The sequence below is a fragment of the Nomascus leucogenys genome, chromosome 4, assembly GCF_006542625.1.
Source record: "Nomascus leucogenys isolate Asia chromosome 4, Asia_NLE_v1, whole genome shotgun sequence".
Lineage (NCBI taxonomy): Eukaryota > Metazoa > Chordata > Mammalia > Primates > Hylobatidae > Nomascus > Nomascus leucogenys.
The window spans coordinates 42,072,936-42,093,176 of NC_044384.1; the positions used below are offsets into that span (position 1 = coordinate 42,072,936).

At 42.1% G+C, this 20,241-nt stretch overlaps 1 long non-coding RNA gene across 1 annotated transcript; it reads right to left on the reverse strand.

The window, feature by feature from the left end:
- Window positions 1-599: 599 nt before the first annotated feature.
- LOC115834683 lies at window positions 600-19,993 on the reverse strand. The gene is made up of 3 exons (XR_004029570.1): window positions 19,790-19,993; window positions 18,620-18,705; window positions 600-637 (listed from the first exon to the last, which is right to left on the reverse strand). It is a non-coding gene; the product is annotated as an uncharacterized LOC115834683 (long non-coding RNA).
- Between the last annotated feature and the right edge of the window lie 248 nt (window positions 19,994-20,241).

Consider the following 20,241-nt stretch of genomic DNA (forward strand, 5'->3'; position numbering starts at 1 on the left):
TTTGTTCCTTGTCAAATAGTAAAAATGGCCTTTAAATTTTACATGGTTTTGACCTTTGGTTTTTGCATTTCAATTAAACTTCCCTCAGAGCCCAGTGGATCAAATGTTCCCTGAGTGCGAATTAGGTCCTAGCAAGAGGTGCCTACTGGCCCTCTGTTTCTTTCCTTTGCAAACTGACATCTGTCTCCCTTTTGATGCAGAGCAGATATTTTTTTCCTCAATGGCTGGAGCAGAGGTAAACTGAAATATTAGGTCTGGCCAATATTTTGTCTCTAGACACCTGAAATTTCTACGAGTCAATCATCTAAATCCATTCCTGAATCAGCACACCAATGTGCAAGCCACCCTATAACTGGTCTGAGAATGACCCAGCCTCTCCACTAAGCCATTTTTTAGCAAGGATTTTACCTTTGCAATACCTGTTGACATCTTGTATTATACTCATGCTTCATAAGAACCCAGGGATCCACAGGAGAGGTCATCATTTAACTTCTGACAGAATCAGATGCTCAGGTGTGAGAGACTGTGATGCCACCCAATATCCATTCTCCTCTCCCTTCTTGGTAATAGAGTCCTATTTTTATTTAGGGCAATGATGTCTCCAGCTGTATACTACATTTCCCAGTCTTCCTTGCAACTAGTGAAACAAAAAAACAGAAAAAGTCTTGGCATTGTATGTAATGAAAGTATGGCATTGTAGAACCGCCATACTAGCCCTGGCTACTACCTCTAGGCATCCTTTAGAAGACTGAAAGAAACCAAACGTGTTTTTCTGTTAAATGCAGCTGAAACAAATTTTAACTCTTGTAAAATTTATGTAGCACAGTTCCTGGCACATAAGTACAAAATAAATTATAACAATTTCTCAGGCACCCTCTGGATGATCAGTTCAAATGATACTTCATGGAAACCAACCAAGCACTCAGAGACAGAAAGAGAGAGAACAGATAACACCTGCATATCTACAAAGATAAAGCAGAAACTGAGAACTGCATATATCACTTAATAAGAAGAATAGTAAATATTTACTGGGTTTATAGGCACCAAGCACTATTCTAAACGTTTTACATGTATTAACTCCTCTGTATTCTCAGCAATTAATACAGCACTAGAAAAACTGTGGGTCCACAATAAATGTGTTGAATAAACAAACGACAGAAAGCCAGACAACATCTTGCTTATCTGGATCTGAGCCTGACCTGCTGACTACCCTGAGCGTGATCTAGATTAAGTGACACACAAACTCTTCAGGCACACAGACAGCATATCCCTATGACCATGGTTCCTCCAAGGTCAGGATCATTTTATCTCCAGCGGACTGGGGAATCCATGTGTGCAAGGAATGTATCTCTCTCCTCAAAGAGAGAATTTCACCAGTGTATCTCTTTCCTGAATTTGAAAAATATATAGCACTCTTAAAGATTTTGCCATCTCCGTGACCTAGGTGGTTCCAGAATGAAGACATTGTCAGGCCACAGTATTGAAGGTAGAGGGGCCTCCAGGGACCGTCTGCGACACCACAGGGCCAGGCTCAAGCAGGAAGTTCTGGAGTTTCTGTAATAACCTACCAAGAACTGGGTACTTGCACATGTGCCATCACAGTTCATGGTTACAATGGCCTCGTGAGTTACAAAGCCATTTCATGCAAAACACACTAAGGATTAGAGACATTGTGACTTACTTCATTCATCCAAACTTATTAAGCACCTACTATCTGCTAGGCATTAACTTCAGGGGATGTAAGAGAAAATACGGGCTATTACTTGAAGGAGCATAGACTTCAGTGGGGAAGATAGACACATAAACAAAAATCATATCTTGTGATTGTTGCTGTAATGAAGGTATCAGGTATTATGGAGACATATTGGGACTAGCTCACAGAAGACTGGCTATTAGTGCTGGGGCACAGATTGGGGCAGAGATAGGAGGCAGAAGGGAGGTAGTCCAGGAAAAGAGTACAGTTATACAAAGCATGATAAGGAAAGTGCATTTATACAAAGTATGATAAGGAAAGTGCAGTTGGTGTAACTGGAGCATATGTTTGACGGCTTCGTAATGTTTTGATTTGGTAGGATGAACTACATTTTTCATAATGTTCTTTATTGTATGTTTCTTTATTGTATGTTTCTAATTGTGGGGCCACAAACGAAATTCTTCGGAGAATTTGGAGAATAGGGAGGCAGAAATGAAGCAGTAGCCATTTTGTAGCTCACACATATTATAGCTGAACTGTTTATTTCAATGGCATGGAGCAAGTTCTCTCCCTTCCCTTGGTACTCCTTAGTTCCACTGGCTCCTCTAGCTGTGTTTGTTTAGCTCCATGATGGAGGGCTCAAGATGCTTGTTGTTATAAAGGTCAGAGGCAAGAAGTATGAACACAACAGCCTGTGCTCACAAAGTCTCAACTTGTGCTTATGGGTTGCAGCCTGCTCATGACTTTCCTTTCCCAACTGCCTGCTTTTGGACCTCAGTCTCTGGCATTAGATGAGTTGGCAGCCTTACAGAGACTGCTTAACCAGTTCCCCCAATTGTGTAGCCCGGTAACAAATCCTTACATATATATATATATATATACACACATATATATATATATATACATATATATATATGTGTATATATATATATACACATATATATATATACACATATATATGTGTATATATATATATATACACATATATATATATGTATATATATATATATACACTTACACACACACACACGAATATATCTCTTACTGGTTTTTCTTCTGTAGCTGAACTCTGACTAATAAAGAATTTGGTATCAGAAGTGGGATGCTACTTCAACAAACACCTAAAAATGTGGCAGTGGCCTTGAGACCAGCACTCTACCCAGGCAGTGGGTAGAGATTTGAGGAGAATTTTGAGGAGCATAATTCAGAAAGCTTAAATTGCCCTGAATAGGCTGTTAGCAGAAATATAGAAACAAGAAGCCTGTCAGTAAGAGCTCATAAGTAAGGAAGGAACATATTACTGGAACCTGGAACAAAGAGGGGTCTTTATTACATAGTGGCAGAAATATCAGCAAAATTGTCATCTGCTATAAGGGGAAAGCAAAGCTTGTAAGGGGTAAACCTGGTTATCCAGCTAAAGTGATTTCCAAACAAAGTGTTGGAGGCACTGCCAGCAGCATCTTGCTGCTAATAGTGAAATGTGAGAGAAAGGAGGTAAATTGAGGGAAGAACTGTTAAATAAAAAGAAAGCAGGACTTCATGGTTTTAAAACTTCTCAGCCTCTCCAGGTGGCAAAAAATGCTGAAACTAAGAAATGACTTCTGAGCAGTCAGGAAAACATGGAATATAGATGAGACCACTCCCTTCCTGGAGCTTCCTGAATCACCTCATAATAAACTATTTGTTTCTGGTTCTAATTTATGAGTAACCAACCTAAAACGCATCCTTACTTGTTTTTCTAAATTTCGGGGACTTGAAGCTCAACCACATACTTCCTCAAATTCCAGGCCTCTGACCCTGATAATAAGACTATTCTGCAGAAGCTGGCTGCACCATTGTGCAGCTGAAAACACACACCTAGCCCAAGAGCCAGAGGGCCTGAAGTAGGGCCCAAGGAAGGTAGAGAAATTTTTCACTGACCTAACCTTCACCCTACACTTGTGATATTCTCACTCAGTGCCTTCTATAGTCTTTTCCTTAAGTGTATCACAAAAACACTGGTATTGGCCAGGCCTCCTCACTCACCTCTTCTAGGAAATTTTGTATAATCCTATGTCTTGACATGGACACATTACTCACTGTATTTCAATCCCAGCCCTTCCTCCTAAACTACAGCTTATCTATCCAACCTCCCCCTGGAAATCTACACTATGGTGTTGCAAAGGCAGCAACTCACATCAGAACTCATTCATTCTCTCTCTCTCTTTCTCTCTCTCTCTCTCTCTCTCTCACACACACACACACACACACACACACACATACACACATATCCCAGAGAAAATACCTTTTCCAACACACCTGGGTCTATGAGACCAGCTCACCTGGATTTGAGCCCTGACTCTAACATTTCCTGACTGTGAAACCTTGAACAAGTATCTGTTTTCACCTCCCTGTGTTGCAACTTCTTCACGTGTGATTGAGGTTAATAGTTCTTACCTCATTAGGTTATTGTAAAGATAAAATGAGCTCTATACGTAAAACAGAAGTGCCTGGCACATATTATACTCTCCACAAATTTTAGCTGTCAATATTGTTACTACATGATGAATTACATCACTCAATAATCCAAGGAATAACCCTTGAAGTCCCCTACTGCCCTGCAATCCACACGTATCCAGTTGATCATCAAACTCATTGGTTCTACCTCCTAAACATCTTCCTAATCCATTCATATTTCTCCATCCCAGCTGTTACCTCTTTAGTTCAAGCCTTCATGGTTCCCCCATCAATAAGGATCAGTGTATAATTGTCATGGACCCCTACCTGGGTTTTATGTGAACCATAACCAAAACAACCCCACCCCTCTGTACCTATGTCCAAATCCCTTCTCCACACTGTAGCCAGAATGTCCTTCTAAACTAAAACTCTCATCATGTTTCTCCCCCGATTAAGAAGCCTTAAGAATAAAATCTTGGCTCTTCATGCCCTTCCCCCAGTGCTCCCTGCTGTCAACCCCACCCTCACTGTCTTGCATCCTACGATCCCGCCACATTGGACTCTTGGAAAATTTTGAACCGTTTAAACTCTTAACATGTCCTTCCTCCTAGACTCTTTGGTGCTATTAAACAAAACTAGAGCCAGACAGTAGTTAAAGCAGTGAAAACAGATTTCATTCAGGAACTACAGTGATAAGGGAAAAGAGACCTCAATATAGAACTGGGCTCAATTCTGAATATAGCAAGGACAAGTGGGGATTTATAGCCAAGGAGCAGGGTGGGTGTGAAAGGTAGGTGGATGGAAAATTACTAAGAAGAGACATCAAGGGTAGGGGAATTCTTTCTAAACTAATCTAACAAGATCTTTGCTGAAGGCAAGTCTGAGTGATCAGATATCAAGGATGGAGGATGAAGAATTTAATCAGATATCAAAGGTGATCAGATGTGGAGCTGGAGAAGCCCTTCCCAAACTTACTTAGTAGGATTGTTTTTTTTTTTTTTTTTTTTTCCTGAGATGGAGTCTTGCTCTGTTACCCAGGCTGGAGTGCAGTGGCCCAATCTCGGCTCACTGCAACCTCCACCTCCCAGGTTCAAGCGATACTCCTGCCTCAGCCTCCCAAGTAGCTGGGATTACAGGCATGCACCACCATGCCCAGGTAATTTTTGTATTCTTAGTAGAGATGGGGTTTCACCATGTTGGCCAGGCTGGTCTCAAACTCTTGACCTCGTGATCCACCCGCCTCGGGCTCCCAAAGTGCTGGGATTACAGGCGTAAGCCAACCTTCGCCTGGCCACTTAGTAGGATTCTTGATAAAACTGATCTATGAAAGTTCAGCAAAAATTGGAGCCAAAGTCTAGGCCAGTTGAGAAGAGGTCTCAGGGGAGCCTTATCAAAGTCTGATCAAGGAGAGGGTCTTTGTCAGTGCTAAAATAAAACAAAAGAGGGGATTATTATAGCAAAGACTAAATATGTATGTGGAAATCTAATCCCAAATGTGAGAGTATTTGAAGGTAGGGGCTTTGGGCAGTGATTAGGTCATGAAGGCAGAGGACCTCATGAATAGGACTAGTACCCTCATATAAAAGGCCCCAGAGAGATCCCTTGCTCCTTCCACCATGTGAGGACATGACAGAAGAGGTGGCCATCTATGAACCAGGAAGCAGGCCCTCACGAGACACAAAATCTGTTGACACCTCAATCATTGTCTTTCAGCCTCCAGAACTGTGAGAAATACATTTCTGATGCTTATAAACCATCCAATCTATGGTGCTTTGCTATAGCAGCCTGAATGATCTAAGACAGAAAATTGATACTCAGAAGTGAGGTACTGCTATACCAAATACCTAAAAATATGGAAGCAGCTTTGGAACTGGGCAATGGGCAGAGGCTGGAGAGTTCTGGGACACATGCTAGAAAAAGCCAACATTGTTGTAACAGATCTTTAAGGGCAATTCTAGTGAGAGCTCAGAAAGAAAAGAGATCTATAGAGAAAGCCTCAATCTTCTTAGAGAATATCTGAACAGAATTCTAAACAGAATGATGGTAGAAATATGGGTGGTAAAGGCCATTCTGATAAGGTCTCAGACCTCATCAGAAATAAGGAACCTGTTGGACGATAAAGGAAAGGCCATCCTTATTATAAAGTGGCACAGAACTTGGCTGGATTGTGTTCATGTCTTAGTGTTTGGTGGAAGATAGAACATGCAAGCAACAGAACTGGAAATTTGGTGGAGGAAATATCTTTAAAAGTATTGAAGGAGTGGCCTAGTTCCTTTTGACTGCTTAGAGTAAAATGTGAAAAGAGAGAAATGACTTACAAACAGAGTTATTAATCAATACAGAAGCTGCACTTAAAGAATTGGAACATTTTCAGCCTATCTGCATTGAAAATAATGAGAAAGACTACTCAAGAAAGAATACTAAGGGTGTGGCCAAATAACTATCCAATAGAGATTAGTCAGTCATCTCAAAAGAAGCTACAAAAAAAAAAAAATGCAGAGGAGTAACCACCTGCATTGCCCAACACTGCCTCACATCACTGGCTTCACTCCCCACACTGCAGCTCCAAGCAATTCAGCCACCCCTAAGTGAGGCTTCAGTGGGCCCTAGTGGGAGTTACCCTGTATCCAGCAAAGCTTTGGGTATGTGGCTACCTCCACCTAGATTCCAAAGGATGAGCTGCCTGGAGCTGCTGGCATGGAACCCAGGCGGGGGGCCACTGGGAAGTTTGGGACCACCGAAAACCCCATTAGGGCAATGCCCAGCAGAACTGTGGGGGTGAGTCCCCCTAGAGACCCTACACCTCTAGAGCCTCCAGCATACAATCGCAGCCTGGAAGAGCATCAGGCACACAACTCCATCCCATGAGAGCTGTGGCAGGGGCTGTGCCCAAAGCCGAGATGACAGGGCTACCCAGAGCCTTGGGGGCTCAACCCATGTCCAGCAAATCTGCAGAGGCGGGACTGCTGTCTCAGTCGGTCTAGAAGACAGAACCCCCACCACTGTGTGCCTAGAGAGCAAAGCATCAAGCCAAGGAGCCTTAAGGGATAATGTAATTTGCCCGTTGGATTTTAGACTTGCTCAGGACCTCTTCCTACTTTCTTCTTTCCTATTTATGCCTTTTGGAAGAGAATTGTCTATACTATGTCTGTCCCTCCATTGTATCTTGGAAGCACAGGACATGTTTGATTTCACAAATTCACAGCTAGAGAGGAATTTGCCTCAAGATGACTCATATCTTGAGTCTCACCCATATCTGAATTAGATGATATTTAGAAGATAGTTTAGACTTTGGGCTTTTGAATTGACAACATGTGAGAAGTACATAAATTTTGAGGGGCCAGGGTGAAATGCTATAACTAAATATTTGCATCTCTCCCAATGTATGTGTTGAAACTCTATTCCCAATGTGATGGCATTTGGAGGTGAGGCCTTTGGGAGGTGATTAGGTGACTTGGGAATGGGATTAGTGCCCTTATAAAAGAAGGCCCAGAGGGATCTCTCACCCCTTCAGCCATGTGAGGTTACAATAAGAGGACAGCTGTCTATGAACCAGGATGCAGGCCCTCGCCAAACACTGAGTCTGCAGGCACCTTGATCTTGGACTTCCCGGCCTCCGGAACTTTGAGAAATAAATTCCTGTTGTTTATAAGCTACTCAGTCTATAGTACACTGAAGCCTAAATGGACTAAGATAACCCCTATACTCCTAGGTGTCCCAAACAGCAACAGGTGAGTGAGGAGGTGTTTGGTTGGAGTCCTAGGTGGGAGAGGCAGGCTGGGTAGCAGGTGATCCAGGAGCAGTGGTACACTTGGACCCTGGACTGCCCTGGCCTGCTTCAGAGGGCCACTCCTGGCTGAGTGTAGCCCTAAACTCTGTTTTGCTTGCTTGCAAGGCAAGGGATAACTCTGACGAAAAGGTTAACTAGTCTAATCACAGCAAAGGTCAGGACCCCAGTGATGGAAGCAGACCCTTCCTGCAAGAGTGGAGGACATCTCCATAGGAGAAGCAAACCGAGGCACTCTGATAGAAAGGCTTTTATGTTATAGGGTTTGAGTTTCCTTTTTTCAACCTTCCGGAAAAAAAAAAAAAAAAAGTAGTCAAGAGGCTGTCAGGCAGCTCAGCGTCTCCATTAGAATTCAGAGTATTCCACGGTAATTACAAAACAGCTGTAATGGAAAATTGGTAGTCAAACCCATTTTCCAGCGACTAGAACGGTGAATGGGCTCCATTATGTTCCTAATTCTCATTAACTTAATTTGCATAGGAAACAATGAAGGAATACATAATGAGGTACAGTGGGCAAGCAGCCCAGCCCTGGCCCCCACGGTGCTGGGCTCAACCCACAGTGACCCACCCCAAGGGAGGGAAGGCCAAGTGCTACTGTTGGGCTGGACTCCACTGGGCAACCTGAGGCTGCTGCCCTGAGCTAGTCCAAAAACTAGCGAGGTGGAGGATGACTGCTTGCCTGTCACTTGTCCAGGATCACCTTGCCTCAGCACACCCAATGCAAATCCTGTTTCTTCTCTCCACTTCCCTCCCCTACTCTTGGTAAGGCTGAAGAACTGGAGCAGAAGGAGGAGGGAACTTGTTTTCGGGTAAGCAATTCCAGGCTTTGGCTGTGTGTGCATGCATGTTTCTCCCTACAAATCTGGTTTTAATTATAATTGGCCCTGGCAAAAGAATGAGATCAGCAGCTGGGGAGTGGGGTGGGGTTGGGGTGCAGAGATAGGCCTGAGCTGAGCCCTGGGTGCTTTTGAGGAAGTGAGGACAGCAGAGCCTAGCTCCGGTTTTGCTACCTTAAGCCATAGTGACCACATCAGACCAGATCTTTGCTGGTGGATTAAATGGAACTCGAAGTAAGGCAGAAACAGGTCACAGCCAAAACTCAAAGCTCAAACAGCCAAGCTATCTCCGATTCCACCTACCAAGCTGTGACGGCAGTGGAAAGCCAGAAGTTCTTTGTGTTCTCTATTTTAACAAATAAAATTACAAACCAAAAAAAATAGTGGTATCTTCAACTCACAGTGAGTTTAGGCATCTGTGATATTTTAGACACTATACTGGACTGTCTCAATGAATCTTTACAGCAAAACTGACAGATAAGAATTATATCAATTTCACTGATAAGGAAACTGAAGCTCAAATAATTTTATATGCTGATTGTTTAGCTCTTCACAGGCAAAGCCTGGTCTTATGGACCAGCTAGTCAAGCTAAGCTGATGCTTCCCAAACTTTCTAGCTTCACGACACTCATAGAAAGTGATCATATTTGTATAGGGTACTCAGGGTGAAGGAGAGAGAATATGGAACCTGAAGAAGGCTGTCCCAAACTTCACTTGGTTGAGGGGATCAGTATTTCAACCCGTATGTGTTGGAAACCTCAAGTCTAATTCATAGGAAAATGCTGGCCCCTTCCAAGAGCTACCAGGAAGGTGTATATGCCAGCAATATCCCAACAGTGTCTCACTTGATAAAACAGAAATATCTGAAATACCACTACTAGTTCGGGTTAATTATTGCCCTCCCCATATTTCTCTTTTTAAATGCATATCTCTCTAGGTGATGTATAATATTCATCCCATAAAGAAATACAATGTAAGGAGCATTTAACTCAAAGTAAGAGACCCGGGTTTGTTTCCTAATTCTGCCACTACATAGCTGAAAGAGTTATGCAATTCATTTCAAGAGTGCTGGACCAGATAACTTTCCTTCTCTTAAAACTCTGCAAAGGTACCTATGTAGGCTTTTGTCTTGAGGTGAGAATGGGAATGGGTCAGTGCTATGCCAAATGCTGAAAGGAAGAATGGCATAGGCAAAGTGAATGAAAACAACCTTTTTTTCCAAAAATTAATCATTCCAAGCTGCTCCACACCAACCCTATTATCCTCATCATCTCCAACAGTAATTTCCTGAGAATGTACTACGTTCTGGGCATCACACATATATGGTTCATAATCCCTGTAACAACACTATGAGATGGGTTTCATCATCACTGTTAGATATGGCACTGTCACGATAAGAGGTTGAAGCCATACAGCTGGGTGTTGCACCTGCTCTTCGTGTGCTTCTCTGTCTCACCTAGAACCTGCACTTTCTTCACTTTTTGCAACAACTTGCTGCCTCTCCTTTACCTCCTTCTGAGCCTGGAGTGGATGACATGCTCTTCAGCATTTCAGTGAACTCTTGATGCTCATGGTGAATTTGGGAGCACAAGTGTGTCCCATCTCATTGGCTCCCAATCTCATCCTCAGAGACACTACCTATATCCAAAATAACTGGAGATGATTTAAGCAGAACTTTTGGTTGACTTGACCAATTGGATTGGTTCTTCAGGTGCCATAGCCATGCATCCCAGACAGAGACACCCTTAACAACCAACACGGCAATCCTTTGTGTCCAAGGCCAAGGAAAACAACTAGTCTGCATTCATGTGCACAAACTATTGTCTTTCTGTTTGTGCCCACCAGAAATCAGTTCATACAGTGCTCAGTGTTTGTTGATTAATGAGTTGACTTACTGCCTTTATTAATAACCAAGACTACTTACTCTGTGCCTGATATGTGGAATCATTTTACCAAGAGTTATAGAGAATTTTACATTTCTCTAGTTTGTAAAGCACATTCAGATTTTCCATCTAAGTCTTCATATTGTTCCTCAAAACTGCTTGCTTCAGACTAGGCACTGGGAGGTGGTCTCCTTCCTTGATGCCAACCTCATGGCTTAGGGAATTGCTGTAGGATATGGCAGGAAAAGCCCAAGAGACCAAGTTCAATGTTCTAATGTTGTCCAACTTCATCCCTGATTTTAAAGAGAAATACCAGCTGGCCTATTTAACCAAGCACCAGTTCCAAGCAACTCCCACTCTCAAATGGACTGGCTTTTAGATTAGTTTTCCTGCAGGTTCTCCAAGCACTGTCTCTCATTTCCTATATATAAGAGAGCAAAGCTGAAGATGTGCTAGAAAGATTCGGGGCTGGTTTGTTTGTTCCCTTCTTGGGTTCACTCAATGGCACTTACACACAGACAAAAACCCACTTGTGGCTGAAGTCTCCCACGCAGAGTTGCAGGCACGCAGCGTTCCCTCAGTAAAGTGCCTCTTGCTGTGTTCCTGGGAACCAGCACCGCACCACACAGCTCTGCCAACTGCGTCACTTTTAGATTCTGGGCTTTGAAACCAAATAAAAATTGATATGTGTGTAATCACATTTGTTTAATTAAAGTAACACATCTGTGCAGTAAATATTCCAGCACGAGCTGGTCAAAAGCAAATCCTCAGCATGTACAGTAATAATTGACTAATGTAATTAAATGCATGTCAGAGTTTTAAAAGAAAATATAATGAGATTTCATCATTTTATATGTACAGGTAATTAGTTCTTAGGAATGTGAGTAAAAGCAAATTATCTACAGATTTGAACTATCAGCAGATAATTCAAATGACCTAGTTTGGGAGAGAAAATGGTATCTAAAAAGTAGAGAAATTTAAACCAAAACAAGTATTTTTTTACTATTAAATTAGAAAGCTACGTTAAGAAATGAGAATGAATAATTTTGCTCAACGTGTTTTCATGGAGCTTTTCTCTTTGGATGAGTTGTGCCATAGCGAGGGCACCAGATTGGAGTGAAGTCTCTCCTGGCCTCCTGGTTCATGCTCCTCTTCCAGCTGTCTAGGTATCCAGGAACTTCCTAGCCCCAAGCTCCGGGTCATTTTAAACAAACCTTTCTTTTGGTTTCTTCTGTGTTTAAGGTGACCCACCTCCTGCTGCTTCTCAACAGTTCCTGTTTGGTCCAAGAGTTATCATCCCAGTTCCTGGATAGCACGTGCACAGAGAGGGCTTGGGAAGGGCATTCCAAGAGTAGGGAACAATATGAGCAGATGATGCAAAGATAGAGAAAAGTGCATGTCCTGTTTGGGAAGCAGAGAGGAGCTCAGTCTGGCTGGGGAAGAGTCCAGTAGAAGAGAAGGAGATGTGGCTGTCAAAATAGGCAAGGATATGATGGGCAGAAACTTGAATATCAGCCAAGAACTTTGAGCATCATTCTCTGAAGGCCATATAAAGTTGCTGAAGATGCTGTTTTTTGCTACTTCACTCAATGCTAATCATGCCAAATGCTTCAAAAATCTCAGCACTCAAATATAAACTAGCTCCTTGTAGAAACAGTCAAGTCCTCATCACAAAAACCTGGTCATTTTGACATTAGGGTTATTTTTCTCCATGATGAAAGCTATATGTACACTTCTCTTTCCCACTGGGTGATGCCTCAATTTCTTTCCCTTCTCTAAACCCCTGCAAATGTTGACACTGCCACCTTAATGGTCCACCTTGGTGGCTTATCTTAGCAACTGTAGCTCTGGACTGTAAATCAGAGTTTTATTGCCATAGGCAGACTAAGCATGGGCAAGGACAGCATGAGCCTGTCCTGTGCATGTGAATTTAAATTTTTCATATGTACACACAGGCTGTTTAGCTTCATCTTTGCTGCCACGATTCTGTGTCAGGAAATAGCAGTGAGAGAACAGAATGACCATGATAAATGCAAGATTTGGCCATCGTTTCATACGACAGCCAGATGTTCCTCACTAGTTGGAGGGCAGAAGCTTTATGGAGTTTCATGGTTAGTGGCTGTACCGAGGGATATGCCACTCACTCCCTGGCTTGCACCCCTTGTGATCAGGGCCTTCCTTCTCTGGGACAGTTTGTGCTGGTGCATCAGTGACCAGCGCTAAGCGTCAGTGTGGCCCCATATTTAGAGCTTAATAGTTGGCAGTTAATAGTTCCTACAACAGCAACAAAAAATGCAATAACAATAGTAATAAAGAGGAAACCTATAAGTTAAAAGACACAGGCATATCAACCAAAAACAATGTGCTTATTTAACAAATAACAAATAACTTATTTGGATCAAACAAACTGAAAATTTCTACATATAAAACAATTTGAGAAATAAAATCACTTGCTAGATACTTGTGCATAAGGAAGTTTTAAGTTTTAGGTGTAACAATTATGTCATGGTTTTAACCTGTCAATCTTTTTCAACAAAGCCCTTATATTTTAGAGATATAAACCAAAACACATACAGATGATAAGATATAATGATGTCTGCATTTCCTTCAGAATAATCAAGGAGAGGGAGGAAAAAGAAGTCAGTAAGGTTATGAATGAAAAAAGAATGTACTGGTAATTGTTGGAGCTGTGAAATACATACATAGGGTTCAATATGCTAGTTTCTTGACATCTATCTATATTTAAATTTTTCATTTAAAAATTGATGATAATTCTGATTTTTAGCTAGCCAAAGAGAGAAGTCCTTCTGGGTTGTTAATTTATGGCTAGAGTTTGAGGTTGAACTGAGGCTGGAGCTCTGGGTTCCATTTGTGGCTAGGGTTATAAATTTATAATTTATCAAGTATGGAGCAATCTATGACCAAAGAAAGAATCCAGGAGTGGTCAGACAAAATATAAAGTGGATGATCATGATTATGGGGTAACTTGGGTCTGGTCTTGAGATCAGTCTGTGGCCAGCTTTCGAGACTGGTCCAAAGCTAGAATTAAGAAGAAACTGTAGCCAAAGTAAGAGGTCATTCTTTCTGGAATTAAAGATGGTCTATGCCATTAATTACAGAATTATGTATTTCCAGAGCTAAAATTCAAATGTGTGACCAAATGGAGAGGAAGTTTTAGATTTTCTCTGTGGTGATGTTGGGTGGATGGCATGTTGGGTCTGGTATGACATCATATCAGTGATTGAAAAGATTTAGAAGCCAGTGCGTTGAAGTCAGGATCAACTATGAATGATTTCAGGGAGCTTATTTGTGACTGGGGTTAAGGGAGTCTACAGTTCAGTTTCTCACTGGGGTTTTGAGGTGGTTTTACACTCTAGGATGCACAATTAGCATTACCTGAGGAAGGACGGTATCTAAAAATGTCAATAACTAGGCCCTACCTAAGGCCACTGATCCTGGAACTCTGAGGTCAGGGCCAAGACTTTGATGAGAAGCCCTAAGTTAGAGTGTCACAGAGTGACCAGACTAAGATATCCTTTATATCTGAAGTTAAAAGGTGTTCTGTGACTAGAGTTTCAAGTGTAAGGAGTTAGTCAGTGGCTACATAATAGAGAAATATGTGGGCCTCCAGAATGATGCAGCAAGTCTACTTTTTTAGCACTGTGCTAATCCTGGGGTCCCTGATTCAGACCACCCAAGAAGCACACATAAATAATGTGGTTCCTTGATTTAAAACAATGCTTCTGACCTACCTATGTAGCACATATTGGAGTCTTTTTACCTGAAGCAAGAATAGGTTTCTCCACCGAGAAGACCAAGGTCTAGAGCCTAGCACCATTCAAGATCATGGATAAATGGTCCATTAGGAAACCAAACCTCAGATCATGGCCTCAGTTGATTCCTGCGCCAGCCCACTTAGCTAACTCACCTAGCAAGACCTTACCAACAACCCTATATAGAGTAAAATATATGATAAGCAATGGGGCTGAATGGAAAGAAAGTCATGAGTATGTATTATAAATTTAAATGATAGAAGGAGGGTCTCTTAGTCCCTTTAGTGTTGCCCTAACAGAATGCATGAGGCCGGATAATTTATAAAAAAAATAAGTTTATTTTGCTCATGATTCTGATGGCTGAAAATCACAAGATTAAGTAACTGCATCTGGTGAAAGTCTCCTGCTACTTGAATTCACGGTAGAAAGTGGAAGAGGAGCCAGCATGTGCAAAGAGATCGCATGGGAAGAGAAAAAGCAAGAGAGAAAAATCAAGGAAGTGAGACTCCTTTTAATAACCTGCTCTTATAGGAACTGATGCAGTTTGGATGTTTGTGCCCTCAAAATCTCATTTGGAAATATGATTTCCAAAGTTGGAGGTGGGGCCTGGTGGAGGTGATTGCATCACGGGGCCAGATCCCTCATGAGTAGTTTAGCACCATCCCCTTAGTGATAAGTGAGATCTTGCTCAGTTAGCTCACAGGAGATCCGGTTGTTTAAAAAAGTCTAGGACCTCCCTCTTCTCTCTGTCTTGCTCCTGCACCCACCATATGTTGCCCCTACTCCCCCTTTGCCTTCAGCCATGATCGTAAGCTTCCTAAGGCCTCACCAGAAGCAGATGCTTCCTGTACAGCCTGCAGAACCATGAACCAATTAAATCTCCTGTCTTTATAAATTACCCGGCCTCAGGTATTTCTTTACAGCAATGCAAAAATGGACTAACACAGGAATTAATTCATTCCCATGAGAACTAAAACTCACTCACCCACAAGAGAGTACATTTCTATTCATGAGGAATCTACCCCCATAACCCAAATGCCTCCCACGGAGCCCTGCCTCGCTACACTGCCACACTGGGGATCAAATTTTAACATGAGTTTTGGTGGGGCAAACAGCATCCAAACCATAGCAAAGGAAGAGAGGAAAGATGTGTCTCCTAACTTTTCCTTAATTAGTAAATGCTTTCTTGAAAAGGTAAAATTCTGCAACACAACACGTTGCTATGGATTCCATCTAATTAGTTTATGACATGCTTAATGTACGCCTATTGTTTGTACCCGTGAGGGTGTCTAAGTCATAGCTCTGTTCATAAGAAGCTTGTAACCTAGGACAGCAGGGGCTCACAGTCAGCTGAACATAAAAGACATGAGAAATGATGTGAGTGGACTAGGTTGCGACACCGCTAGGTTGATGGTCCCCGTTGGCTCACGGTTCTGTAGGCTGTACAGGAAGTCTGGTGCCAGCATCTGCTTTCTGGTGAGGCCTTTGGAAGCTTATAGTCATGGATGAAGGCAAAGGGGGAGTAAGTGCATCACATGGCAGGAGCAGGAGCAAGAGAGAGAGAAGGGGCAGGTCCCAGACTCTTTCAAACAACCGGATCTCCCACGAACTAACTGAGCAAAACTCACTTATCACCAAGGGGATGGTGCTAAACTATTCATCACTATTCCAAGGCTCCAAATGGTCTTCCAGCATCTCATTGAGAAGAAGAGTTAATCATTGTTTCCCTCTTAGATGGCCTCTGGGACCAAGAACTGGTCAGAATGCTTTTTATACCAAGCCTGAGACCACCAGGAGGCACATTATAGCTCCTTTAAGGTGGCCTGCACTCTATCGAGATCCTGACCTGGATTCTGGCAACACTGAGAAAAAGCACAGAGAAAAGGTAACTGTGGGATGAAATGTTCCAAGAGAAGGAGCTCAGAGAAATGCAAGGTAAGGTAGGTTGACTGGTGTCATTGGAGATGACAAACACTGTAGTTGCCTACCAAATGCTATCACTTTTCCTTCCTACAAATAGAATTCCAACTTAATTCAGGGAGGCAATGCATTCAGTTTCAAAGACCATTTCCTGGCCTTCCTTGCTATTAGACGTGATCATGTAACAATGTAACTAATGATATATTAGCGAAATTCTGCTGGAAAAATACATAAAGCACTCCTTCCTCCTTTACACACATACTTCCCAAGTTCCAACACATTTTTTTCTTGCAGCAAGGACAAGAGCATTGAAATCACCAGTTGATACAGAATAACATCCTTGAGTCTGTTCCAGAATTGGGTGCACTCTTCTGAATCATTCTTCTCCAGCTAGTGACAAGGAAAGAGGCATTTTCTAGGTAGGAGTGTCTTAGTCTATTCACACTGCTAATAACAAAATACCATAAACTGAGTTACTTATAAAAGTTATTTACATAGTTCTGGAGACTGAGAAGTCCAATATCAAAAAGCTGCAGATTTAGTGTTTGGTGATAGCCTGTTTTCTCCTGGCTTGAACATTCTCACTCTGTCCTTACACAGTGGAAGTGATGAACGAGCTTTCTTGGGCCTCTTTTATAAGCGCACTCATCCCATTTATAAGGGCTCTGCCTTCATAATCCAATCACCTCCCACCTCTTAATACCATCACATTGAGGTTTAGGATTTCAACCTATGAATTTTGGATATTCAGACCCTAACAGAGCCACTACTAGGTCTATGCTAGAGCCTTGGATGGTGCTATGACCCCACCATGCTAGCCCGAGCTATTGCAAATTGCCATCGCACATTGCCATCCAAGCAGTCTTGACAGAGGCCCTGAGCATCAGAAGAAGCATCTCTTTCCCTAGTGCTTCCCCAACCACAGCAACAGCAGGAAAAGGACATAAGCGACCCATACCTCACCTTACCTGTGAACTTGTGACATCTACAGTAGAAAAGAGGAAGGGTGTACAGATGACCTGCAGAAGCTTCTTTAGGAATGTCAATGGATGTGGCGAGGGCTACGGCAAGAGCTAGAACATGCTGGATTCTAGGTTCTGGATGAAACTCTTCCATCTTCCTGTTGAATTAGCTGAGGTCATAGTAAGTCAAGGATCTAGAAGTCATGGCTAGTGTCCAGTGATATGTGAGAGTCACTAGACCATGAGGCTACAGAGGTAGACCAGACACCAATACCAGAATTCCTTGTGTAGTCAACAAAGAGGAGGTCTTGACTGAGTAAAAACTGGCCAAGGGGATAGGACTAGATCTTCATTGTCTCTGCTTACCAAGGTTGGACCTCAGAGAATAACTTTCCAATTCTCCCTCCAAAACAAGCAAGAGCCAAAGGCTCTCACACAGGCTGTGTTAGGTTGGTCACAAGAACTGGGAATGGAGGAAAGCTGGGTGGCCTCTGATAGCAAAAAGTAGAGCAAATGGGAAATAAAGTCTGCCATTTTAAAGGCCAACTCTAAATAGCTAAGTAAGGGCCATGAAGTCCAAATGGGGAGGGGAGAATCAGAAAGATTCTCTTGTCTCCAAAGAGAAAGGACCTCAGCAGAGGGCAAGCAAGATGGAAGAATTAGGTTCCAGAGGGAGGAGTCTGTCCTAGCCCATAGTGGGAAGATATTGTGACAGGTGAGTTCAAATGACAACAATCCTGTGTAACCATTATTATTACTACTTGATAAATATTATTATTACTACCTATGAATGCAGATAAAGAAGCTAAAGGTCTGCAAGATGCACAGTCAGGCAAACAGCAAACAGCATAAGAAAGAGCAAAGCTCCAGCTTGCATGTTCTGCACATGTATCCCATTTTTTTAGAAGAAATAAAGAAAAACTTTAAAAATGTTTTAAATAAATAAAAAATTTAAAAAAGAAGATCAAAGCTACAGCTACAACACCAAAGCCCAAATTTTTTTCTTTTGTGTGTGTGTGTGTGGCCTTAATTCCATGCTGAAACACGTTCAGAGAAAGAGAAAAAGAGAGGGCACCTATATGTTGGGGAAAGTGAATGAGGAGAAGGAAGAGGGTCACCCAGAAGAAAATGATGATAATAATAGATAGTCCTGAATGTCCAGCTGAGAGGTTTTCTGTTGATTTGACAATAAAGAAGATCCATTGTAACTCCTTGAACCAGGGCAGAGACCACAAAAATGGTGTTTGGGGATGTTTAATCTTGCAGGGAGAACTGGAAGATAAAAGCCTGGGGAGCAGGGCACTCAGGCTTCAAGAATCAGGGTTACCTGTATTCCCTCCTTGGCCACTGAGTCAAGAATAACCAAATTGTTTCTTCATCAATTTCCTTTTTCAGGCTTGCTCTTTCCCATTTCTAAGAGAGAACGAAGATTACCAGTTATGATCATTTGTATTGGGATTCGCACCTCTGAGAGAAGTTTCTCCTTTAAAACATAGCAATATGTTCAATCCTCATTGGTCCTCATTTCAAGTGAAAGAGAAATGTCACAAGCAACATTCTCACAAGCTACATTAGGGGGCTGAAGTTAACCTCCTATCTAAAGAGGAAAATCCTACAAACAGCCAAATGTGGCAGACAGCCCTATATGTTACAAGATGGGACCTTCTTGAATAAGAACTTGGCATTGATGTTGCCAGGGTCTCCTCCAACTCTGTGATATTATGAGGAGGAGATTCTAATTTTTTTAATATCAGGTCCAGCCTTCTGCCTTTAAGCAGACCTGCACTCCTGGAGGAAGCTCAAATTCCTGTTTGCCAAGGCTTTCTGCATTCCAGGGACTTGGCACTTGCTGATTCCTCTTCCTGGATGGCTCTTCTTGCTCTTTGCAAAGCTGGCTCATTTTCTTCTTCCAGGTACTTGCCTGAAATGTCTTTTGCTCACAGGGCTTTCTTGACCACGTGCTTAAGTGGATCACCCTGTTTTTTTCTCATGATAGAACCCTGGTTATTTCCTACGTGAATCTTACTACACTCTGACAATTGTAATATTCGTTTGCTTTCTTAGTGCTTATCTTCCCAATAGAATACTAAACTCCATGCTGGATCCCCAGGATGTAGTAGTGTCTGGCACATAGTGGGTAACCAAGAAGTGCTGGAGGGATGAGGATAAATGTTTAGATGGATGGATGGATAAGTAGATGGATAGATGGATGGATGGATGATGGGTGGAGGGATGATGGATGGATGATGGATGGATGGATGGATGGATGGAAGAATGAACAAATATTTCATTAAGTATGTCATGTAAAAAGAAGGTTAGGAGGTCAAATGAGTTTGGAAAATGTGTGCTCTTCCCTTCTTGGAGATTCACGGTGCACATTAGCATTTTAAAGGGTATGAAAATTCCCCAGGAAGAAAAAACTTACTTAATTTTATTTTACCCAGCATTTCCTAAAGTTATTTTAACTCAAAATACTTCTTTTTCATGGTACACTTACTTAACATCCTGCCAAAGAATGTTCCTTGAAACACCAGTTTGGAAAATCTGCTCCTTTATAACCATTGCCATGTTGAATAGTAATTATTTTTTAACTCTCCTTCCAGGCTGTGAGGTCTCTAAAGATATAGACTGAGACTTACTCATCTTCATATCCTCAACGTATAGCACAGTGCCAGGCACAGAGCAAATACTCAGAAAAAATTGAGTACCTGAGAAGGGAGGAAACAAGAGGGAGGAAGGCAAGAAGGAAGGAAAGGAGGGAGGAAGGAAGAGAGAATGTAGCTGGGTTAGTCCATAAGTAATTACTTCCTGATACGTACTTCAGTTGACTTTGAGGCAAATAGTAAAATGCTAATGATGACCTTACTGTGTCAGAAGTCAGCATTACATTAACCGTCTCAGATAAATTTTAGATTAATAATTGACCTAGGGTTAGGATTTAGGGGTTAA